This window comes from Octodon degus, unplaced genomic scaffold (genome assembly GCF_000260255.1).
Source record: "Octodon degus isolate 3935 unplaced genomic scaffold, OctDeg1.0 scaffold00079, whole genome shotgun sequence".
NCBI classification, from domain to species: Eukaryota; Metazoa; Chordata; class Mammalia; order Rodentia; family Octodontidae; genus Octodon; species Octodon degus.
In genome coordinates, this window is record NW_004524655.1 from 8,336,767 (window position 1) to 8,344,616 (window position 7,850).

The 7,850-nt window shown below is 46.8% G+C and overlaps 1 protein-coding gene across 1 annotated transcript in view; it reads right to left on the reverse strand.

Annotated features, from left to right (window-relative positions):
- The window catches only part of Wscd2 (WSC domain containing 2), a 117,941-nt gene extending 117,861 nt beyond the window's left edge, over window positions 1-80 (reverse strand). Inside the window, exon 1 of the mRNA XM_023721012.1 lies at window positions 47-80. The gene's annotated coding sequence lies outside the window, so the exon portion shown is untranslated. The remainder of the gene's footprint in view (window positions 1-46) is intronic.
- Between the last annotated feature and the right edge of the window lie 7,770 nt (window positions 81-7,850).

Consider the following 7,850-nt stretch of genomic DNA (forward strand, 5'->3'; position numbering starts at 1 on the left):
CTCTCCCTCTCCCTCTCCCTCTCCCTCTCTCTCTCTCTCCCTTTACCTCTGTATCTTCACCCACACGCAAAGTGTGTCTGCACCAAAGGCCAGAACTCCTGCTGACAACAGCAGAGCCTCCTTCTTTCTTGGCCTGGTTGCTAGCTACACGGGTGTGTTAAGTCACCTGCCTGTGCGTTTACATATCAAACACACTTCTGTACATGCGTTAAATTTTAACATTTGGAAAATCTGGGCTTATACTGTGTTCTGTTTTGCAGTGCTGGGATTCAAACCCAGAGCCTTGAGCATGCTGGACAAACTGGGCTGAACCATCAGGCTCCCAAATTTGGTTGTTCTGAGTGACAATTTTCTTTTTTTTCTTTTTTCAGTGACAAATCTTGAACTGATCCATTGGGTTGGGGTTCAGGCTTAGCTGCTTCCTGGCTATGTGACCATAATAAAGTTATCTCACAGAACTGTAGCTTCCTCATCTATGTGATGGGAGATAAATTGATAGATTGCACATGGACCCTGTCAGTGGTCACAACCCACGTCAGTGGTCATGATCACATGCCCTGCGGTGTCACCTATATCCCAGAGGAAAAGGGCATCTGAGAAATGACCAGCAGACTGAGTGTGAACCTCAGAAAGAGTTTCAGGTAAAGTAGAGGGTGCCGAGTCCACTTCTAATATTGAGGCAGGAGGTAGTGACAAGAAATTCCTGGAAAGAGGTGGCCTGAAAGCCAAAGGGAAAATAAGGCTGGCTCTTTAAAAACCACAGAGTGACAGCTAGACCACAGCTGGAAAAAATAAGAGGGTGTGTGCTGTGGGCTTCTGGGGGGGACCAAGATAAGCTTTCTAAAAGCCACGAAGAGCACCCACCTCTAATGATTAAGCCACGCCTGGAGACACGTGTCGCATAGAATATAGTAGACAACAGAACGTGATCCCAACTCGATGAGCTGTAATCTCCATTAATTAATTGTCATCTCATTTATACTGTGGTTTTGAAACTCCCACCATGGGCTTTGGAGGCCATGACAGCTCCTCAAAGGTCTAAACAGGGGCAAAACTTCACTCCTCCTACCGACAGGACCCCTGTCCCTGATTAGAGTGAATTGCCCTCCCAGCTCACAGAACCCCTCCCTCTCTGCGAAAACCTATATAGCTCCGAAACCTGGCTTCTTCCTCGGTTGTGAGCTCTTTTTCCTGGCCTCCTACCACCCTGGAGAGTGGATCCTGACTAATACATCTATGCTTTCACTTCTACTTCTGTGGGTCCCACTCGATTCCTTGTTCAGGATACCAAGACCCTAAGACAGTCACCACCCTCCACAGCAGTGTCAGTCTGAAATTTGACATGGGACAGAGTCACCATTGATTTTTCATCATTGACCTAAAATTCAAAGATAACTGGGCATCCTGTTTCTCTGTTTTGTTTTTAAATTTACTAAATCTTGCCATCGTGAGCCCATGGCTATGTTCCCTGAGCTAAGACCTTGGTTATCTAATTTGTAAAGTGAAAATGAAGCTCCCTTCTGCTAGTGACCAAAAAACAAAGACAATTAAGGTAGGTGGGTGAGATGTTCCCGGGATATAGAAAGCACTTCTAGGGGCTGGGGAGATGGCTCAGTGGAATAAACGCTTTGCTGGCAAGCGCAAGGGCCTGAGTTCAATCCTTGGTTCTGCAAGGAGAAAGAAAGAAAGAAAGAAAGAAAGAAAGAAAGAAAGAAAGAAAGAAAGAAAGAAAGCACTTCTAATCTGTTCCTTATATTTCTCACCATGTCCCTTTTTTTCTGTTTTACCTCGTTTTCTTTGCTCACATCTTGGAGTCTGCAGGGCTCCCGCAGCTTGTCTAGCTCTGTTGCTCGTCTTGGAAGCTAACAGAGTTGCTGGTGCTGCCAGATTATGATTGGCCATAAGATGTAAGCAGTAAATAGGGAAGATATACATAATCAGGCAATGAATCGATTTTGGCAGGGAGCGATATCTGGTTCTTGCAGCCCCAACAACAGACAAATTCTAATTTTTGCTGAGGGCTGGCCATGCTTTCAGTTTATCCCTGCCCACGCTGGTGTCTCAGGCTTCTGACGAAAGCCTCATCCTCTCTCCAGCTTTCTGTGTCCACTTGGAATCTTACTGTTTCTGGCTAAACTCTGCTGCAGGCCTCCTGGAGGAAGTAGGAGAAGCAAATCAATCTTTAAAATAAATTATAAAGATCAAGGCAGAGTGATGTAAGAGAGTTTCCAAGCATAACGTCAGGTAACACCTTTAGGCTTTGTTTTAAAAAAAAAAAAATAGAATCCCTAACCCATACATCACTGTCGTTTGAACCACAATGTCTAAAAATAAGATTTGCTCTAATTTCCTGAGTAGCTGAAGCAAAAGAAGAGATTGTGTCAGTAGTGAGTAGGCTGTACTTGGGGGTAAGTAACTTCTCTTTGATGGTACTGCCTTAGTGATGGTGGTGGGGAGACTCACCTCCAGAGATGTCAGGAAAATCCCAGCAAAGATGAAGAATTCTGGAGTCAGATAAACGTGGGATGGAGCCCCAGCCATGCCTTCTCCTACCACAACAGTGTTGGGTAAATTACTTATCCTCTCTGAGTCCTGTCTTTAAAAAAACAATGAAGACAACTGTAGTTCCAAGCCTATAAGGATTTCCCACAGATGAACGGTAGGCATCTGTTGACTACACATGTGAGTCGTGACCTCAGGACACACTGCAGTAGAGGGAGGACACCTTCCACTCAGGGTGCCAGAGAGAATTCTAGTCCCAGAACTAAAGCAGATGTAGGCTTTCAGAGTAGATGGTTTTTTGTTTTTCCAGGCACTAAACATTTGAGTCACACATCAGTGTTACAGCATAGAAGGGAGAGTCCATTGGGTCATGGTCTGAGGGGCAGGGACACTGTGCAGTAGGTCCCTGAGCTGCAAGGAGCTGCCCACACTGTCCACTTTAGCTGGCCACTCTCTCTGCTGTCAGGCCTTGCCACTTCCTCTGTGACCTCTGCCCCTCTCCCTGCCCTCCCTGGAAACAGAGCCCTGTGTGAACTTTTATCACCCCACCCCATCTGATGGGGGCGGAGCTTGGTCCTGCAGATCATCTCCTATAGGCCAAAAGCTTTCTTGTAACAACTCTGTATTCCTAGCACCCAATGAGGGCTTGGTGCATCGTTGATGCTCAGGAAGAAACGGACGAATGAATTAAATTGCCCAGTTTTATCAAGGATGTATGCAGCCCGAAAGAGAAATTCTTATCTCCATCTGTTCAAGCTGCTCTAACAAAATACCATAAACTGACTGGTTTATAAATATTTAAAATTTATTTCTCACAGTTCTGGAAGCCCGCAGTTGAAACCAAGGTGTAGAAAACTCAGTGTCTCAGAAAGGTCTGCTTTCTGGGTTAGAAAATGTGCCTCCACACTATCTCATCCAAAGCTGAAGGGGCTGGCTAGCTCTCGGGGCTCTCTGATAAGGGCGCTGATTGCAATCCCGAGGCCCCACTCTCCTGCTCTAGTCATCTCCCAGTGGCTCTGCCTCCTAAGATCACCTTGAGGACAGAATTCCGACATACACATTCGGGGGGCGGGGGATATTCATTCAGGCCACGGCACTCAGCGTGATGAGGAGAGTTCACCCATCAAAATTTTGGTACACAGGCACAGAGATTGCCAGCGCAGCACTTTATAATGAAGGAAAACTGGAAAGAACTGAAATGCCCATCAATAAAAGAATGGGGTGGATCAATTCTTAAAGGGCGGCAGTGAAAGTTAATGAACTAGAACTCTATGTATCATCGTGGATTGATCTCAGACATCCTAGTGTTGAGTCTGGGGTGGGGGAAGCTACTCACAAAAGGACACGTAGGATAACACCACTGTCAAGTCAGTCTGCCTGTCTGTCTGTCTGTCTGTCTGTCTGTCTGTCTGTCTCTCTCTCTCTCTCTCTCTCTCTCTCTCTCTCTGTCTCTCAAAGCATAGATGAGTTACAAGAGGGTTAAGTGTATTTCCAGTGTTCCATTTCTCAGACAGTTTGATGGATACATCATATTGATCTCTATATGTTTTGTATACCTGAAATAGTTCTTTAGAGCTAAAGCAAAGTGGCAGCAGATTAGACATGAAGGCTAAAATGAAACCGGCCTCATTCCCACTTCTGTTCTGAGAGCGCCTGGCTCTGCATCCTGTAGGGGGCATTTAACTGCTCTGAGCTTCAGTTCTCTCGACATTGCAGCTCTTCCAATGTTGACTCTTGGAAGAATTAAATGAAATAATGTGTAGAAATCATTTAAAGCAACACAAGCACTGAACACGTGATGTCCATTCATATCATCGTAATTCTCAGCACCAGTCAATCCCAAATTATTTGAGGACTGAAAACATCTGAGAAGATCACACATTTCTAATTGCTTTTCATTGTTGATACAGGATCTCGTTATGCAGCTTGGACTCACAGTGATCCTCCTGTCTCAGCCTCCCCAGAACTGGGATTACAGGTATGTGCCACCATGCCCAGTTTTGGGGCTGGCATGGCATGTGGTACCAGGGATCAAACTCAGGACCTCATGCTTGCCTGACAGGTGCTTAGACCATTGGGCTATCTCCCCAGCCCCTCTAATTGCCTTTTGGTAGGTGCAAACCTTGAGACCTTGAGCCTGGACAGGCTGAATAAATGTGCCAAGGTTTCTGGACCTGTCCCCTGGGCACACTGAGATGGCAAATGAGACTAGGCATGGTGACTCACACCTGTAATCCCAGTGTTTGGGAGGCTGAAAAAAGGGAAGGATCACTATGAGTCAGATTTGTGTAGCAGACCCTGTACTAAATATATATTTAATTCTCCAAGGACCAATGAAAAGGTCAGGAGCATTTATTTTATGTATGTATGTATGTATGTATGTATGTACATATGCATGTATGTACGTATTGAGACAGAGTCTCACTATGCAATTCAGACTAGCCTTTAACTCAGTAGGAGGCTGAGGCTGGCCTTCAAATCTTGGCAATCTTCCTGCTTCAGCTTCCTGAGTGCTGAGACTATAGGCATGTGCCATTTAGGCTATTTAGAGGCCCCCTTGGGCTAAGGTGCTGCGCTGGGCTTCACTTCGAAGGCTCCTCACACAACATCTGCAGAAACCCTTACTTCCTTTTATTTTTATTTTTATTTTTCCTACTTCCTTTTAGAGGACCAGACTGGTCCCACATGGGGCTGACACAGCTGAGACACATCCCAGAGGCTGAAGGACCTGTACCACTTTGGCAGTCTTCCCCCGGCTTTCCCTCCTCTCTTCCCTAATTCTCAAGCATGTATTTATATCACCATGAAAGAGAGTGAGAGTATTCATGTTGGAAGGTCATCCCTTTCTAATTTATCTTTCCTTTTTTATTTTTTAATGTATTTAGTACAGAGTCTACAAGGTCTCACTACACAGATCAGACTCAGTGATTCTCCTATTTTCAGCCTCCCCAGCACTGGGATTACAGGCGCACACCACCACACCCAGTCTCAATCACAGTCTCAGCGCAGCCCGGGGGGCCAGCATGGCACACTGGGGATCAAACCCTGGTCCCTGTGTCACGCTGTCCCTGCATTTGCCTAAGCACACACTTTAATCCACTGAGCTATCTGTCCAGTCCTTCTAATTTATCTTTTCAACTAGCCAAAAATGTGATACTCAACATAGATTGCTTGGCACAAATACATACACTCCTTATCATCACCCCAAACTGGAAGCAGGCTGAGGGAAGAAAGGCCAAGCCACATGGTATCTATCCAGAGGAGTCCTACACAGTAGTGAGAATGACGCACTATGACCACCATGACCACATGGATGAGTCACAAATACAATGCTCAAGAAAAGAAGCCAAACCCAAAGCAGCCATTTCTATAAAGTTCAAAACCACCCAGGCTGCCCACAGGCAAAGGAGAGGCTCTGTCTGAGCAGAAGGTTGTCAGGAGAGGAGTCTGGTGGGGGCGCAGGAAAGGATGGAGGGAGCCGCTAATGTTCTGCTGCTGCTCTGGGTGCTGTTACGTGGCAACATTCTTTGTGATCATAAATTGAGCTATATCGCGTGTACAGATGTTAGACTTCATTGAAAATGTCCTTGAAGTGTAAAAATCAGCAAACTCCAGTGTTTTCACTTTTATTAGTTATGGATGCTGAATCACCATGCTGGACCAGCCACACAGGAAAAGTAGCTGTAAGACTCTCCTGGAGCTCCCCCTCCTAAGCCTTGGCTTGAGCAGACTGGCTGAAGCCAGTTTTCATTTCAGGCTCACTGAAAAGGGGTTTGTCTAGCTAGAGCCAGGCCAGGGGAAGACGAGGCCACTGCTCGGGTCATATGATCCACAGACTTGGGCAAACCAGCCAAATTATCTGATTTGGCAGATTGGCAGGATCAAATGTCCCAGATAATGGTCACCCTGCCACAGTGACACCACCTACTGTAGCCAAAATAGCTATAAGTAAGGTAGACCATTTGGCTGGGGCAGTGTCCCCGGAGAGAACAGAAGCTTGGGTCTCCCCTGGGTCTGATTTCAGAAAGAGACATCCAGGGAGCATCTACAGGGCCACAGGAAGCTAGGGCAGCACTGGACCTAGAGGTGCTCCAGGCAGCCCCCCAGCTCTGCCACCCTTGTACTGGGTATTCCAGGCCACACCTGGGAGCCACACTGTAGAATGTCTCATTCTAGCTTACAGTCAGGAATGCTTGTTTTGCAAAGGAAGAAACTGAGGCTCAGAGTGGTTCAATGAGCCACCAGAGAAAGTAGTGGACCCACTTATGTTTTAGCTGAGCCCTCCCAGTCACACATTTGTTCCCCAGGAGGGCGGTTTCCCAGCTTTCTCCCTGGATGCTCCTGTGACAGTCTTGCCTCTCTGCGGGGTGCTCTACAGTCCAACCCTTGAAGAGCAGGCACCAGGCGTAGTTAGGAGGGTGTGGGAGTTACCGGAAGAAAGCCCTGTGGCCACTAAAGACAGAAGAGGGGCACGGGGACAGGCTCTTAGGAAGGAAGAGAAGGAAGCAAAGAAGGGAGAAAGAAAGGAGGGAGGGAGGGGACTGCAGGGAGAGCCCCAAATTCACGGGGTAGCTCTAGGACAGTCTCCTCAGCCCCAAGAGAACCTCAGAGCAAAGACTGTCCCTCCAGTGAGTTCCACTGAGGCAGGAGTGGCCTGGCCTGGTTGTCTTCTGTGGGTCGTAGGATCAGCCAGAGATCTCTGAGCATCAGTTTATTCAGCAAGTTGGTTATGGGAGGGGCAGCGAGTGGAGCATCCCTTAAGGGCTCCTATTATAATTGTTTGTTGCCTGGTCCTCTGCCTCCCTGGACTCTAAGCTACAAAAGGGAAGGATTATCCTGTTTAAAAAGCGAGCTTGGCATTAGTGAATGCTCAGTGTTTATGGCCTGATAACGCCTTCTGACTAGATCCTCTGTATCCGCTGATTACTACCCATTTCCTGGATGTGTTCCATAGACTATATTTTTCAGACTTGAAGTAAGGAATAGATTTTGGGGCCGGGTTCAAATCTTAGACCCAGGTCTTCCCAATTGTACGATGTTAGGCGAGTCATCTTACCTCTCTGATCCCCAGTTTACTCACCTGAAGAAGGAGAACACTAACACCTATCGATAAATGAGATGCTGTTGTGACAGTGTTTGATCATTATCATGGATAGATGGTGACTTTAGTGTCAGTGATTATTCAGTAAGCTGCTGGGCCCTGCTTCTCAGACATTAATATTATCTGAAAGTACATCCTCACTTCCACGGAAAAATAATCAGCAGTCACCGGCACACCTCTTAAAGGGAGAGAGGGTCCCAGGGCCTGTCTGTCACCATCCTTTGTTGTGTGTCCAGTTATTCACCCC